This window comes from Dendrobates tinctorius, unplaced genomic scaffold (genome assembly GCF_039654945.1).
Source record: "Dendrobates tinctorius isolate UK_male_01 unplaced genomic scaffold, ASM3965494v1 ptg000410l, whole genome shotgun sequence".
NCBI lineage: Eukaryota > Metazoa > Chordata > Amphibia > Anura > Dendrobatidae > Dendrobates > Dendrobates tinctorius.
Window position 1 is genome coordinate 1584344 of NW_027362074.1, and position 17333 is coordinate 1601676.

The 17333-nt window shown below is 50.9% G+C and overlaps 1 protein-coding gene across 5 annotated transcripts in view; it reads left to right on the plus strand.

Moving 5' to 3' along the window:
- Positions 1-17333, plus strand: part of LRRC41 (leucine rich repeat containing 41) — an 86761-nt gene that overhangs the window by 2515 nt on the left and 66913 nt on the right. The gene's annotated exons all lie outside the window — the stretch shown is intronic.

The following is a 17333-nucleotide window of genomic DNA, read 5'->3' on the forward strand; positions in this document are numbered from 1 at the left end:
GAACTGCTGACTGGATATAAGGCAGCCGACGCCCTTCTGAGTGGCTGGTGATTTCTCTGCTGGATTCTTGGAGACCAGTTTGTTTCCTGCTTCCCAAAGATAAGTTTTTGCTCTGCTATTGAACTTATTAGTTTTGTTTTGTTTTGTTTACCTTGTTTTTTGGAGTTCTGCCATCCCCGGTCGGGGGTGTGCTGAGTTCCATTTTTGTCTCTGATCAGTTTGTCTCTTTGCTTTGTCTTCAGAATTTACCTGAGTGCTGATATAGTCATTTTGAAGTCCTAGCGACTTCAGGGCCTGTTTTTCCTATCAGACGGTTGGGTCATTTTTTGGTAGGGTTTTTTGCGTATTGCAGACAGCAGCTTTTCTATCCTGTCCGTTTGCTCAACCTATCTTTCTATCTGTGTTAGTATTTTCATCTTGCTTCACCGTCATTATATGTTTGGGGATGTCTATTGCTTTGGGTCTGCTCTGGGACAGTTTAGATTTCCCCTTTCTGTCTTTAGGCCTATTTAGTTCTCCGGCTGTGATCGAGGGGTCTAGGGCATCGTAGGAGCCCCCCCGGCTACTGTTAGTTGTTGTGGATAGGATCAGGGGTCTGCAATCCGATAGCTACCAACCTCTCCGGTTTTCTGGACTTAGCTTGTATTTTTGTTTTTTCCTCCTTCGGTGACTCATTCATAACAGAATCACCAGCCATACCGCAGATTCTAGGGTACTCAATAGCAGGAAGGAATTGTAAAAAAAAATGTTTGTCAGAATATTTTTTTTTTTTTGTGTATATTTTTTCCTCTATGTCTCTGAGGCCGTAGGGGGAATTTTTTTTTTCTCTCTCAATGGAGATAAAGCAATTGTCTGATCATGTGGAGCAGTTCACTGCTGAAGTTTGGGGAATTTCCGCCTACCTTGCTCATTCACATGCTGCTGAACCAAAGATCCCTACTCCTGATGTGTTTTTTGGGGATCGGACTAAATTTTTGAATTTTAAGGATAATTGTAAATTATTTTTTGCCTTGAAGCTTAACTCGTCGGGGAACTCCGCGCAGCAGGTTAAAATTGTCATCTCTTTGCTGCGCGGCGATCCCCAGGATTGGGCGTTTTCTTTGAAACCTGATGATCCTATTCTGACTAATGTGAACGCATTTTTCCAGGACGTCCACCTGACAGCACCGTGGAGTACGTCCTCCTCCTCCTTACAGGGACAGGAAAACACACAAGAGGTTAAAAGGTCATGTCCCACCCCCTCTCCCTCAGTGTTTTTCCTGTCCCTGCAAGGAGGGACACACAAGATACTTACCGGAGGGGCTCAGGGGATCGTGCGGCCAGTCCAAGCCTTCCCCTGTCAAGAGGTCCCGGGGCCGAAACTCTCCGATGGGGAGTCCCTCTGCTCCAAAGGCCAGGAGCAGGACGACGCTCCTGGAGGGAGCCGTTCCTCCCTGTGGGAGGCTCTCGGCTCCAGGACGCACCGCCATAGCAGGCGAGGGTCGGCTCCCCGCAGGCGGCTGGCCGAGCGGGCACCGGCAGAAGGATGGGCGCAGCAGCGCCATGACAGGCGGGCCCCTGCAGACGGCGGGCCAGGCACCCGCAGGATGGCTCCAACGGCGGGGACAGCGCTGGAAGGCGCCAACAGACCGCCATAGCAGACGGGGGGGCGGTTCCCTGCAAGCGGCGGTCTGAGCAGGCACCGGGGGAGAAGCAGAGCGCGGTCACGCGCAGGAGCCCGGGCAGGAAGTGGAGGAGGCCTATCGCGGAGATTGTGCGTCACATCCGGTGACGTCAGACGCCGGCTTTTGAATCCCGGGCGCGCGCTCCTGAGATCCACAGCGCTCGGCAGAATCGTGCCAGAATGGAAGGCAACGCTCCAGCAGGCGGAGGGGTAAGTGCGCAGACCACCCTCCCCCACCCATCCCCACAGCCCAGATCTGAGTAGGTGCCCCTTCTGTATTATTAGGAGAAGGGAACCCCGGCAGAATCCCCCTCGGTGAAGGACCCGGCAAAAGCCACCTCCAAATCGGTCCAATGCCCCGTATGCAGGGTAAAGCTGCCAGACACCTATAGCAAGACCCTATGCGGACCCTGTACCTCAAGGGTCATAGGCGAGGAACAGCCATCCCTCCTTTCCGAAATGAGATTGCTGATAAGGGAGGAAGTTCAGGCCTCTACTGCCGGCCTTACGCGGCGTCGGTCCCCCAGCCCAGGGCCAAGTCGCAAGCGTCCAAGGTGGGAAGCAGACCCAGTGTCGGAAGCAAGCCCTAGCGAGGAGTCCGACTTCCGGGATTCAGACCAGGAGGAAGAAGGCGAGATCCCGGGGGATAGACAGAATCAGAGCAGGAAGTACCTGTTCAGACTGGAGGACACGGACGAGCTGGTCCAGGCAGTCAGAAATACTATGCAAATAGAGGAAGTACCTAAACCACAGTCCAGACAGGACTTAATGTTTGGTGGACTCGTGGCCCGGAAACAGGTAGTGTTCCCCGTAAGTGAACACATCAAAACAATGGTCCAGGAAGAGTGGAAAGAGGCAGAGCGTCGGTTGATACTCTCACGAGACTTTAAAAGTAGACTGCCTTTTGATCCCGAAGATACACGGGCATGGGAGGAAGTCCCTAAAATAGATGTCCCAGTTGCCAAGGTTACCAAAAAGACGGCCATCCCATTCGAGGACTCGTCAGGTCTCCGAGACCCGATGGATAGGAAGGCGGACGTCTTGCTAAAAAGAACTTGGGAGACGTCGGCGGCTCTGATTAGGGCCAACATAGCAGCCACCTCTGGCCAGGTCTATGTTTTTGTGGATGGGGCAGTTGGAGGAACACCTAACCAACAAGACCCCTAGATCAGAGATCCTAGCATCACTTCCTCTCATGAAAACAGCCACGGCGTTCCTGTCGGATACGTCGGCTGAATCAGTAAGGTTTGCAGCCAGAAGCAGCTCCCTCTCTAATGCGGCCCGGAGAGCAGTCTGGCTTAAATCCTGGTCGGGGGATAACGCTTCTAAAACAAAGCTATGCGCCATCCCCTTCTCAGGCCTGAGGGTATTTGGTCCAGCCCTAGATAACATCCTAGAGCTAGTGTCCGATAAAAATAAAGGGTTCCCAGAGGAAAAACCCAGGCGGCCCCAGTCCTTTCGGAGAGGCTCCTTCTTCAGGAGGCAGACGGAATTCAGGGGTCGAGCAAAGTCCAATAGAAGCTCCTATAGGGGCTCCTTCAGCGAAGACGGGAGGAACAGGGGTCCCTCATTCACATCAACATCTAGATCGAGGAGGCAATGACGCCATAGGTGTTGGGGGGAGACTTCGCCACTTCGCAGCAAACTGGTCCCGAGTCACCCACAATCCATGGGTTCTCAGAACCATCGCGGAAGGCTACAGAATAGAGCTCTATTCACCTCCCCCCGACAGATATATTGCCCCCACTGTCATCCTGGAGGACTCCGCAATGTGGACGGATCTTCAGGACATGGTAAACTCAGAGGTCATAATACCAGTTCCCCGGACGGAAAGAGGAAGAGGGCACTACTCTTCCCTGTTTTCAATCACAAAACCATCCGGCGAGGCCCGTACCATCATAAACCTGAGACCACTAAATGCCTGGGTCATATACAAGAGATTCCGGATGGAATCGATCCGATCCGCAATCCCCCTAATAGACAGGGACGCCGTTATGTGCACCCTAGACCTAAAAAAGGCATACTACCAGGTCCCTATCCATCCCTCATCCCAGAGCCTTCTAAGGTTCGCGGTCAGTTTACCAGCCCGGACCTGCCAGTTCCAGTGTCTTCCATTCGGGTTGGCCTCAGCTCCCAGAATCTTTACAAAATTGGTGGTAGAGGTGGTGGCCTACCTAAGAGATCAGGGTATTGTGATCATTCCATACCTGGACGACTTCCTACTGGTGGCAAGATCCAAAGAAGCGCTCATTCGAGACAGAATCCGAGCAACTACCGTAATGGAGTTCCTTGGCTGGGTGATCAACTGGGAGAAGTCGTACCTCAGGGCAGACACCAGAAAAGTATTCCTCGGAGTCCTCCTAGATTCAGCCAACAGAATATCCTGGCTACCCGAGCAGAAGCAGAAGACTGTTCAGGCCAGAACCAGAGACCTGTTGAGGCGTCAATGTTCCATAAGAGAGGCAATGGAAGTCTTGGGCCTCATGACAGCCTGCATCCAGTGTGTCCGTTGGGCCCAATTCCACTCGAGGTTGTTACAGAGAGAAATCCTCGCAAGGTGGGACAGAAGTCAGACGTCGCTAGACAGACCCCTAAGGCTGCCAGAACGAGTGAAGGAGTCCCTGCGGTGGTGGACACAGTCCAGAAACCTTCAGGTGGGCGTACAATGGACAACCTCTCCATACGTGGTAGTCACCACAGACGCCAGTGCGTGGGGATGGGGAGCCCACATAGAAGGGAAGATCTTCCAGGGGAAATGGCCAGCAGGCATCAGGACCCGATCCTCCAATTTCAGAGAGCTCTTCACAGTTTGGAAGCGCTGCGGAGAAACCAGTCGGTACTAAAGAATCGTCATGTCCGCATATTATCCGACAATACAACGGCAGTGGCATTCCTGAAGCACCAGGGAGGGACCAGACATCAACCACTACAGGCCCTGGCGGGAAAAATATTCACGTGGGCAGAACGAACAGTCCGATCAGTGACCGCAGTACACTTAGAAGGTTCCCAGAACGAAGTGGCAGACTACCTGAGCAGAAAACAGATCCACCCGACAGAATGGTAACTGAACATGGAAATCTTCGACCACCTTTGTCGGCGTTGGGGGGACCCCCACTATAGATCTTTTCGCAAGCCGGAAAAACTCGAAGGTCCCCAGGTTCTACTCCCTGAATCCGACGGACCACCCGGAAGGTGTAGACGCCCTGAGTCAGACTTGGGGAGAATCCCTCTCTTATGCGTTCCCACCACTGGCTCTCATACCGGCAGTGCTCAGGAAGATTCGCGAAGACCACGCAAGAGTGATGTTGATTGTGCCATATTGGCCGAGGAGAAGCTGGTTCCCCCTTCTAGGAGCCATGGCAGTAGAAAATCCAGTCGAACTACCCCTGTGGAAGGACATCATCCACCAGGGCCCGATCCGCCACCTGGACCCAGCAAGACTCCACCTGTCGGCTTGGATCCTGAGAGGGACATCCTGAAGGCAAAGGGACTGTCGGATCAGGTCATATCCACCTTACAGGCCAGTAGGAAACCGGTGACATCCGCAATCTATCGAAAAATATGGAAAAGATTCTGTCTGGAGGGTGGCAGGTCCGATCTTGTGGCAGGCGCCCCTGACCTCCCTAACATACTAAGCTTTTTGCAGGCAGGTTTTAATAAAGGCCTTAAGCCCAGCACTCTAAAGGTTCAGGTTTCAGCCTTGAGTGCCTTCTTCGATTACCAGTTAGCTTCACATCCCTGGGTAATAAGATTTATAAGAGCCACACAGCGCCTGCGCCCCACGATTAGGCAGCTCACCCCGCCTTGGGACCTAGGCCTGGTACTTCGGTTTCACTGTACAGACCCCTACGCTCTCGATGAGAAAATAACCATCTCTGCTCTCACTCGTAAAACGGCCTTCCTAGTAGCCATTACCACGGCCAAAAGAATAGGGGAGATCCAGGCCCTGTCCACTAAGGACCCATATCTCCAGATAAGAGAGGACCGTATAATCTTAAGATTAGACCCGGCATTTACCCCAAAGGTAGCCTCTCCAAAAAATCTAAATCAGGAGGTAGTGTTACCATCCTTCTGTGATAATCCCTGTAATAAGAAGGAGCAGCATCTTCACTCGCTGGATGTGAGGCGCGCAGTTATAGACTACCTAGAGGCCACCAATAGCTGACGCATCGACCCGAACCTGTTCATCCTCTTTGGGGGTAGAAATAAGGGGAAGAGGGCCTCTAAGGCGTCCATCGCGCGCTGGATTACCTCAGTAATCTCGGACGCCTACCAAGCTGAAGGCGCCAACCCGCCAAATTCCATAAAAGCCCACTCTACGAGGGCAGTATTGGCCTCATGGGCCGAACGGGCGGGGGCGTCGGTTGATCAGATCTGTAGAGCAGCAACCTGGGCCAGTCTTAATACATTCTGCAAGCACTACAAGCTTGATGTGTTAGCTGGTCAACAGACCGCATTTGGGAGAAAGGTTCTCCAGGCGGTAATCCCACCCTGAGGAGGTGCTTTGGTACTCTCCATGGTGCTGTCAGGTGGATGTCCTGGAAAATAGGTATTAGACCTACCGGTAATGATGTTTCCAGGAGTCCATCCTGACAGCACGGGTAGTTCCCTCCCTGTTATGTTATACTATGTTGTATTATGTTATGTCATATGCTGTAATATGATTGTTTCATTAAACTGTTACTAGCATCATCCACCTTGTGGTACTTGTTAAATCACTGAGGGAGAGGAGGTGGGACATGACCTTTTAACCTCTTGTGTGTTTTCCTGTCCCTGTAAGGAGGAGGACGTCCTCCATGGTGCTGTCAGGATGGACTCCTGGAAACATCATTACCGGTAGGTCTAATACCTATTTTTCAAGCCTTGGGGTTGTTGTATGATGAACCTAATGCTATTGATCAGGCTGAAAAGACCCTGTTGGCATTGAGCCAGGGTCAGGATTCTGTAGAGTTGTACTGTCAAATTCCGAAAGTGGGCGGTCATTACTACCTGGAATGATGGTGCCTTGGCAGCTCTCTTTCGGAAGGGTTTGTCAGAAACCGTAAAAGATACTATGGTGGAATTTCCTGTTCCCTCTGGTCTTGACGATTCTATGTCATTAGCCATTCAGGTGGATCGGCATTTACGTGAACGCAAACTACACGAGAGATGTTGCCACCTGTTGAACAAATGTCTGGACCTATGCAATGTGATAGAGTTTTGTCTGGGGCGCAACGTCAGGAGTTCAGAAGGCGTAATAAGCTGTGTTTCTTCTGTGGAGATGCCTCGCATATCATTTCTGTCTGCCCTAAACGAGAGAAACGTTTTGCACACACATTTGCTGTGGGTAGTGTTCAACCTAAGTTTCTTCTGGCAATTACTCTGATCTGCTCCCTGTCCACATTTTTCGCCAAGGCTTTTGTGGATTCGGGAGCAGCTCTGAACCTGATGGACTTGGATTTTGCTGAACGTTGTGGATTTCCTATGACACCTCTGCGGACGCCTATCCCTTTGAGGGGTATTGATGCTACTACTTTGGCGAAGAATAAACCTCAGTTTTGGACCCAGGTGGTGATGCGGGTCGCCCCAGACCATCAAGAGAATTGCAGATTTTTGGTGTTGCATAATTTGCATGATACCATTGTTCTGGGGTTTCCCTGGTTGCAAATCCATAATCCAGTTTTGGATTGGAAATCTGTGTCTGTGGTGAGTTGGGGTTGTCGGTGTGCCCTTAGTGATGCTCCTGTTTTCTCCACCTCTCCTCAGTCGCATGATGTTCCTGACTATTTGGCGGACTTTTATGATGTATTTAGTGAGAATGAGTCTGCGTCTTTGCCTCCTCATAGGAGTTATGACTGTGCAATTGAGTTGATGCCTGGGTGTAAATTCCCCAAGGGTCGGCTTTTCAATTTATCTGTACCCGAGCACGAGGCTATGCGATCCTATATTAGGGAGTCGTTGGAGAAGGGTCATATTAGACCATCCTCTTCACCCTGAGGTGCTGGGGTTTTTTTCGTGGCTAAGAAAGATGGTTCATTAAGACCTTGTATTGATTATCGTTCCCTCAACAAAATTACTGTTAAATATCAGTATCCGTTACCCCTGATTTCTGATCTATTCTCCAGAGTTAAAGGTGCTTGCTGGTTTACCAAGCTTGACCTCAGGGGGGCGTATAATCTTATCCGCATTAAGCATGGGGATGAATGGAAGACGGCGTTTAATACTCCGGAGGGACATTTTGAGTACCTGGTGATGCCTTTTGGGCTCACTAATGCCCCTTCTGTCTTCCAGTGCTTCATGAATGATATATTCCGGGACTTTGTGAATAAATTTTTGATCATCTATCTGGATGATATTTTGATCTTTTCCAGGGATTGGGACTCTCATGTGGAACATCTTCGGACCGTGTTCCGGATTTTGAGGGAGAATTCCCTGTATGTCAAGGGATCGATATGCCTTTTTGGGGTACAGAGGATTTCATTTTTGGGATTTATTTTGTCTCCGTCAACTATTGAAATGGACCCGGTCAAGGTACAGGCCATTTATGATTGGGTTCAGCCCACTTCTTTGAAGGCCCTCCAGAAGTTTTTGGGTTTTGCTAATTTTTATCGTAAATTTATAGCTAATTTTTCAGGTATTGCCAAACCATTGACTGATCTGACTAAGAAGGGTGCTGATGTGCTGAATTGGTCTCCAGAGGCTGTTTCTTCCTTTCAGGAGCTGAAGCGGAGGTTCACTTCTGCTCCGATTTTGCGGCAACCTGATGTCTCTCTCCCGTTTCAGGTAGAGGTGGACGCTTCTGAGATTGGTGCAGGAGCTGTTTTGTCCCAAAAGGATCCTGTAACATCTAAAATGAATCCCTGTGCTTTCTTTTCCCGAAAGTTCTCTCCATCTGAACGTAACTATGATGTGGGGAATCGGGAACTGTTAGCCATGAAATGGGCATTTGAGGAGTGGAGACATTGGTTGTAGGGAGCTAAACATCAAGTCGTGGTCCTAACTGACCAAAAGAATTTGATTTACCTGGAGTCGGCCAAACGCTTGAATCCTAGACAGGCTAGGTGGGCCTTGTTTTTTACACGTTTTGATTTTGTGGTCTCTTTTCTTCCGGGCGCTAAGAATGTCAAGGCAGACGCCCTCTCTAGGAGTTTCCTTGCTGATTCTCCTGTTGTGACTAAGCCTGCTACCATCTTAGGTGAGGGGGTAGTTCTTTCTGCCATCTCGCCCGATTTGAGACGTGCTCTGGAAGAGTTTCAGGAGGACAAACCTGAGCGTTGTCCCATTGGAAAATTGTATGTTCCTGACCAGTGGAGGAAGAGAGTGATGTCTGAAGTTCATTGCTCTGCATTGGCTGGTCATCCAGGTATTTTTGGTAGTAGAGATCTGGTGAGTCGGTCTTTTTGGTGGCCCGCCTTGTCTCGTGATGTCAGGAATTTTGTGCAGTCCTGTGGGACTTGCTCTCGGTCTAAACCTTGTTCTCGCTCTAGTGGGTTGTTGATGCCTTTGCCGGTGCCCAGGAGGCCATGGACCCATATTTCAATGGATTTTATCTCTGATATGCCTGTCTCTCAGAGAATGACTGTTATTTGGGTGATTTGTGATAGATTCTCTAAGATGGTCCATCTTGTACCACTCCCTAAGTTGCCATCTTCCTCAGAGTTGGTGCCCTTGTTTTTGCAACAGGTGGTTCGCTTGCACGGGATTCCTGAGAATATTGTGTCTGACAGAGGAGTTCAGTTTGTGTCTAGATTTTGGAGCACTTTCTGTTCCAAGCTGGGAATTCAGTTGTCCTTCTCCTCTGCGTTTCACCCTCAGACCAATGGGCAGACGGAGAGAACAAACCAGACCTTGGAGTCGTATTTGAGATGTTTTATTTCCGCTGATCAGGATGATTGGGTTTCATTTTTGCCCTTAGCCGAATTTGCTTTAAATAATAGAGCTAGTTCTGCCAGTTTGATGTCACCTTTTTTTTGTAACTTTGGGTTTCATCCTCGATTCTCTTCAGGGCAGGTGGAGCCTTCTGCCTGCCCAGGTGTTGACACTGTGGTGGAGAGAATGCACCAGATCTGGGACCAAGTGGTGGATAAGTTGTCTCTCTCCCAGGAAAAGGCCCAGCGGTTTTCCAACCGGCATAGGACCATTGGTCCCCCAGTTTAAGGTGGGTGATATGGTTTGGTTGTCATCAAAGAATATCGCTATGAAGGTGGCTTCTCCAAAGTTTAAACCTAGATTTATTGGACCTTACAAGATTTTGGAGATTCTTAATCCAGTCTCTTTTCGATTGGCTCTTCCTGTTACATTTAAGATCCATAACGTGTTTCGTAAGTCTCTGTTAAAGAGGTTTGTTGAGCCAGTACTTCCTGTGGTGGCACCTCCTGACCCGGTATTGGTTGAAGGTAATGTGGAATATGAGGTTGAGAAGATACTGGATTCTCGCCTGGCTAGACGGAGACTCCGGTATTTGGTTAAATGGAAGGGTTATGGCCAGGAGGATAATTCTTGGGTCCCTGCATCCAATATTCATGCCGAAAGATTGGTTTGTGCCTTTCATCGGGCCCATCCTGATCGCCCTGGTGGCGTGGATGAGGGTTCGGTGACCCCTCCTCAAGGGGGAGGTACTGTTGTGAGTTCATTTTCACCTTCACCGTCTATGTCTGATGAACTCCCTCTTCTGGTGAAGGAAGGTAGTGAGGCTGATTACCAAACACCTGAGCTGGTAGATGATGACTGGGTAACAGGAACTTCTGACTGGATATAAGGCAGCCGACGCCCTTCTGAGTCGCTGGTGATTTCTCTGCTGGATTCTTGGAGACCAGTCTGTTTCCTGCTTCCCAAAGATAAGTTTTTGCTCTGCTACTGAACTTAATTGTTTTGTTTTGTATACCTTGTTTTTTGGAGTAAAGCCATCCCCGGTCGGGGGTGTGCTGAGTTCCATTTTTGTCTCTTTGCTCTGTCTTCAGAATTTACCTGAGTGCTGATATAGTCATTTTGAAGTCATAGCGACTTCAGGGCCTGTTTTTCCTATCAGACGGTTGGGACATTTTTTGGTAGGGTTTTTTGCGGATTGCAGACAGCAGCTTTTCTATCCTGTCCTTTTTAGTTAGCTTGGGCCCCATCGTTTGCTCAACCTATCTTTCTATCTGTGTTAGTGTTTTCATCTTGCTTCACCGTCATTATGTGTTGGGGGCTGCCTATTGCTTTGGGGTCTGTTCTGGGGCAGTTTAGAGTTCCCCTTTCTTTCTTTAGGCCTATTTAGTTCTCCGGCTGTGATCGAGGGGTCTAGGGCATCGTAGGAACCCCCCCAAGGCTACTGTTAGTTGTTGTGGATAGGATCAGGGGTCTGCAATCCGATAGCTACCAACCTCTCCGGTTTTCTGGACTTAGCTTGTTTTTTTATTTTTTCCTCCTTCGGTGACTCATTCATAACAGTCTCCATGGTCTTCTTGCTTCTTTTGGTCACATGCTTCCATCTGCTTTTGGAGGTTCTCTGACACTTTGTTCACCTTCTGTGACCAGTAGAGATGCTTCTGTTCTGTCTAGGAAGACTTCTTTTCTTTGATGAGTTTCAAAGTTACAATTCTTTCTTCCAGACCCCGCACCTTTTCTTCTGAAAGGGTGTCACGCCGTGCTCACCTGGGGGCAGGACCTCGGTCCCGACGTCATCTCTTCCGGAGCCACGGTCACTCCGGGGGTCCCGTCGGGTGCGCACGCACAGCTCTCGTCCCCGGGTCTCCTCCTACATGTGACGTTTGCGCTCTCCTGTCAGTGCTGTGTAGGGCTCGATCCTCTCTATGGTAATGGAGGACCTGACCCGGAACCAGTAGTAGTCATGTGCTATCTCAGACGACCTCCCCCTAGGGGAGGTGCCTGATTATTGTTGTGCTTCCTGGCTTGGTCTGCCGTGTCCCTGCCTGGCTGTGCGCTGTATTCAGGTCCTCTGCTTTGTACTTGGTTGTGCCTCCTGGCACACGCTCTGACCCTGTGCTCTGTCTCGTACTTGGTTGTGCCTCCTGGCACACGCTCTGACCCTGTGCTCTGTCTCGTACTCGGTTGTGCCTCCTGGCACATGCTCTGACCCTGTACTCTGTCTCATACTCGGTTGTGCCTCCTGGCACACGCTTTTACCCTGTACTCTCTCATCCTCAGTTGTGCCTCCTGGCACACACTCTGATTCCGTGCTCTGTCTTATACTCAGTTGTGCCTCCTGGCACACACTCTGATTCCGTGCTCTGTCTTATACTCAGTTGTGCCTCCTGGCACATGCTCTGATCCTGTACTCAGTCTCTTACTCTGTTGTGCCTCCTGGCACATGTACCAATCCTGTGCTCTGTCTTATTCTCAGTTGTGCCCTCTGGCACACACCCTGCTCCTGTACTGTTACACCTCCTGGCACACCTGCTGCCTGACTCCGTGCTCTGACCTGCGCCTTGCACGCATCCTGCTTCACTCACACCCGGACGAACGAAGTCTCTGTATACCACGTGTTCCCGTGTCCACGCTTTACACGTTCCCGCAGACACACTCACCCACTCGTGTCTCCTGTGAGCCGGCCGCCTGGTGCCAGCAGTCGTGGTACCTCACCCCCTGGGGCTTGCCCCTGACACTCCCTGTATAGGGGGTGCTCTTCACTAGGTCAGCTCGCCCTGGGAGGGTTGGTGTCACGACCCAGAGGGTCCACTCCAGGAGTCGTCACAAAGGGCCAGTAGTCTTCACTTCTGGCAGGTGAAGTTGGATTCTTCTGGTCGATCTGTCAACATGTAGCGCATGTTGCAGCTCACCTTGTAGCCAAGCTTTCGTGTAATAATGTCCTAGAGGCAAAAAATTCGGCGCCCGGTTTGAGCAATGCTTTCCAAGCAGCTGGTCCCGGCTGTACCCAACAATCTTCAAATTTTGGGGCTGGGTTTCTCCCGGGGGTCTATTCATTATTTCCACGGACAGGGTTGACATGTCTTCTCCTTGGTTGGGGTGGTGGGAAATGTGACCTGTCCTCCCCTTGGTCGCGGGTGTAGGGTGTATGTCATCAATTTTTTTTCCTAGGGGTCCAGTCCCCCTCTTAGTCTATGGGGGCGGCTACCCTTTCCTTGGTCATAGGTGACCTGCCCACTTCTAGATCAGGGGGCGAACATGCCCTCTCCTCCACCCCCTCGGTTGGGGGGGTGAGCCCTCCACCTCGTCAGTCGGGGGATGGGGGGTTGGGAGTTTGCCCTCTCCTCCTCTTTCCGTTAGGGGTTGGGGAACTGTTCTCTCCTCCTCGGTCATGGGTGGCAGCCACCCTCTCCTCCACCTCTTCCAGTTAGGGCAACCTGCCCTCTCCTCCTCCTTCCTCAGTCGGGGGTGACGACCCTTCCTCTAGTACTTCTCCTCAGTCAGGGGTGGCGGCCTGCCCTCTCACCCTCGATCGGGGGTGACGACCCTCCTCCTCCGTCGGGGCTGGAGGCCTACCCTTTCCAACTCCTCGGTCGGGGGTGGCGGCCTGCCCTCTCTTCCTCCTCCTCGGTCAGGGGTGGCGGCCTGCCCTCTCCTCCTTGGTCAGGGGTGGCGACCCACCCTCTCTTCCTTGGTCGGGGGTGGCGGCCTGTCCTCTCTTCCTCCTCCTCGGTCGGGGGTGGCGGCCTGCCCTCTCTTCCTCGGTCGGGGGAGTGGCAGCCTGCCCTCTCCTCCTCGGTCGTGGGGTGACGGCCTGCCCTCTCTTCCTCCTCCTCGGTCGGGGGTGACTGCCTGCCCTCTCTTCCTCGGTCGGGGGGGTGGCGGCCTGCTCTTCTCGGTCGGGGGTGGCAGCCTGCCCTCCTCGGTCGGGGGGTGACGGCCTGCTCTCTCTTCCTCCTCCTCGGTCGGGGGTGACTGCCTGCCCTCTCTTCCTCGGTCGGGTGGGTGGCAGCCTGCCCTCTCCTCCTCGGTCGGGGGGTGACGGCCTGCCCTCTCTTCCTCCTCCTCGGTTGAGGTTGGCGGCCCACCTTCTCCTCCTCGGTCGGGGGTGACGGCCTGCCCTCTCTTCCTCCTCGGTCGGAGTTAGTGGCCCACCCTCTCCTCCTCGGTCGGGGGGTGACGGCCTGCCCTCTCTTCCTCCTCCTCGGTCGGAGTTAGTGGCCCACCCTCTCCTCCTCGGTCGGGGGGTGACGGCCTGCCCTCTTCTCCTCGGTCAGGGGTGGCGGCCCACCCTCTCCTCGGTTGGGGGGTGACGGCCTGCCCTCTCTTCCTCCTCCTCGGTCGGAGTTGGTGGCCCACCCTCTCCTCAGTCTCTTTCCACCCTCTCCTCGGTTGGAGGGGTGACGGCCTGCCATTTCTTCCTCCTCCTCGGTCGGGGTTGGCGGCCTGCTGTAACAGCGTGTCCCTCCCCCGGCCTGTGTTCCTGGACTGTAATGTAATCCGGCCTAGGTCCACCTCCCTTGTGCTGCATCTAGTGGGGGATTCTGTCTTTGTTCTTCTCAGCAGGGACTCATCCAATACACAAACCTGTTAGATAGAATGGAGTCGGTAGCTTCTGGAAGCTTCTCAATGTAGCCACATGTTAAAAGTTGGTGTGAACCTCCCCCATCGATGGGCTGATCCCAGGACGATAGATTCATGTGTTGGCTTAGTCAGTTGTGTGGTGATCTATGAAGGGCTGGGATCTTATGCTGCGGCGAGATCCCGGTGACCGTGTGTATTGTTGGAAGCTGCCACGTGGGACTGTCGTGTCCCTCATCTGCTGGATCCATTGAACTCACCCAAGGACTACTTCTATTTTTGTGGTGTTGGATTTCTGGGTGGCGCCCCCGGATCTGCTCCCTTTGTGTGGACTCATTGTGGACTGTCACGTACCCGCTTTTCAGCACGTGACTTGGGGTTGCGCCTGTAAGGGTTAATCTACCTCCCGGTCACTCAGTTCAGCATTCACCCTCTGTCCTATGCTGCGATGGGAGCATAAATCACACCCCGACACAGACCCCACCCCCCGACACAGACCCCGCCCCCGACACAGACCACGCCCCGACAGACCACACCCCCGACACAGACCACACACCCCGCTCATACACGTTGCCACCACTCACCGAACACACGGGTGATGAGTCCTGGAAATACTGCCACTACTATGTGCCTATCACCAGGAGCACACGCTTTAACCCCTTAATAACCAGAGCTTTTTTCTGTTTTCGTTTTTCGCCCTCTTCTTCCCAGAGCCATAACTTTTTTATTTTTCCGTCATTATGGCCGTGTGAGGGCTTATTTTGTGGGACAAGCTGTAATTTTGAATGACACCATTGGTTTTACCATGTCGTGTCCTCGAAAACAGGAAAAAAAAAATTCCAAGTGCGGTGAAATTGCAAATAAAGTGCAGTCCCAGACTGGTTTTTGTTTGTTTTTTGCTGGGTTCACTAAATGCTATCACTGCCATGATGATTCTCCGGGTCGTTACGAGCTCACAGACTCCAAACATCTCTAGCTTCTCTTTTATCTAAGTGGTGAAAAAAATACCAAAACTTGGTAAAAAAAAAAAGTAACCTCGCACCGAGCGGACGTTATTAATGAGAGCACCTGTGTGCAGATACGATCTTTTCATCGCCCATTACTGCATTTTAATGCAATGTCGCGGCGACCATAATTCTGGCGTTTTTTTCTCACTACTCCGTTTAGTGATCGGGTTAATTCCTGTTTTTTTTTATTGATCGGGTGATTCTGAACACGGTGATATCAAATATGTAAAGGTTTGGTGTTTTTTTTTTTTTTTTTATTTTGATTGGGGCGAAAGGGGGGTGATTTAAACTTTTATTTTGTGTAGCTTTTGGCCTGCTTCCATAGTCCCTATGAGAGGCTCGAAGCTGCCGCAGAATCCGTTCTGATTGGACCTAGCGCTCTGGATAGCTCGGACGGGTCACAGCACCGTGTCATGGGCTGATTTGATTGTTCTGAACACTTTTTTCCAAATAACCAGTGGATCTGTCGTTTCATGGTTGGACCAGCGATCCGTCCCCTGTAGGTTTCAGACAGATCTCTCCATCTACTCGCTGTGTCACGGGGACCTGCGTTACATCTGTCGCCTATGGGTCTGCGGCTCCATTCTAAAATCATACAAACCCCTTGCATTAGCAAGACTGCGAGATCTAGATTTGTCACCTAGAAATCTAGATTCTCATTATTTTTAATTTGACCTCCTTTCTACTCCTCATCAGCGTATTGGTTGTATGGCGATGTCTGTGGGTCTTCCTTCTCCTTTTCTAAATAATATTGGGCCTCGTGGTAAATCGTCTTCGTCTTGCAATGTGCGCTGGGCCATGGCTTTTCAACAATTATGGTTTTAAATGCAAACAGGGCATCTTGCATTTTCCATAGATATGTGTTCTTCAAATGAAGTCACATTTTCTCTTACAAAGCCCGATTGAGGCTTTATTTCCTAATATTGGGGCTGCAATCACGGTTTTTGGGTCCATCTGTAACATAATTCTATTTATACTCTGTGGGATTTCTCTGCTTTTGTGGCTTTTATGGACACTTCAAGATGATACTACGTGTGTCTGGTCTGTACAGGCGCCCGCTCCATCGTTAGTGTTGGGGGCACTCCATGGGTCTCACTCGTGTTCCCAGATGTGCTCGGCCAAGAGCGGGTTACCACCATGTGTGTTTTCATTTTGATGTAAAAATATATATCGCTTAAATCCTGCGCCTTCTTTCCCATCTTCATCCTTGCAAAGAAGCGATCAATGATTGCACTCTGTCCGGTGTACTCTGTGTGTGCTGTGTCCAGTCGCTCGCATTGCGCAGGCGCTTACTCCGCTTGGTGTTGTCAGGTACCACATCACGCCTGGTGTGTATTCTGGACACACACACTTGATCTGTCAGCTTCCTTTGCCTTTACTGCGCAGGCGCTCACTTTGCCTGGCGATGTTATTGTTCTCCAATAAATTATATTACTTTAGGAATATTCATTATTGTTGCACATGTGCCTATACAAATATAACTCTTAAAATATATCACTAAGCCAGCAAATTTTTTGTATCCCGTCTGGTGCACTATGATGGCTTGCGCCATGTCTATTGGTTCATGTGCCTCTTGCGCATGCGCTCATTTTACTTGGCAGTGTTCTCTACCACACTATGCCCACTATACTCTGGACGCATGCGCTACATTCGTTTGCTTCTCCTGTCTTTATTGTGCAGGCGCTTATTTTGCCTGGCAACGTTATTGTCTCTCAAACAACTTTATTGTTCTGCAAACAACGCCGAAAAGATGGCCGCGACCATGCAGCGTTTCTTCGCCTCGTGGGTCAGTATTAGCTTTCGATTAATTATGTAACCTATGTGATTGCACTGTATAGATATGTGGCCCGCGCATTTGTACAGCGCCTCATCTGTGTGTGGCGATACGTGTGGGGCCTTGCTCCCCCCACTCGCTACTTCCAGCATTTCTTCAGCGTTATATATTTGTGTGCCTAAATTCTTGTGGTCCTTTTGACCTTGAAGGTATAAAGGTTTTTTTTTGCCTTGTACCTTGGGGTCAGGTATTTGCCTTCCTTGGCGGTCGTGTGCTACATTTAGGCATTTATACATCTAGACACATTTTTTGGTTTCCATGATGCCGTGCATAGCGGTTTTTTGCAGTCCCTAGATACAGAGCTGTCGGCCCACACACGATGACGTTGTCTGAGACAAGCTGCTTGTGACATTGTGTTTCTTTTGCTGTTTTGTGTATGTGTCTGAGATTCATGTTTGAATAA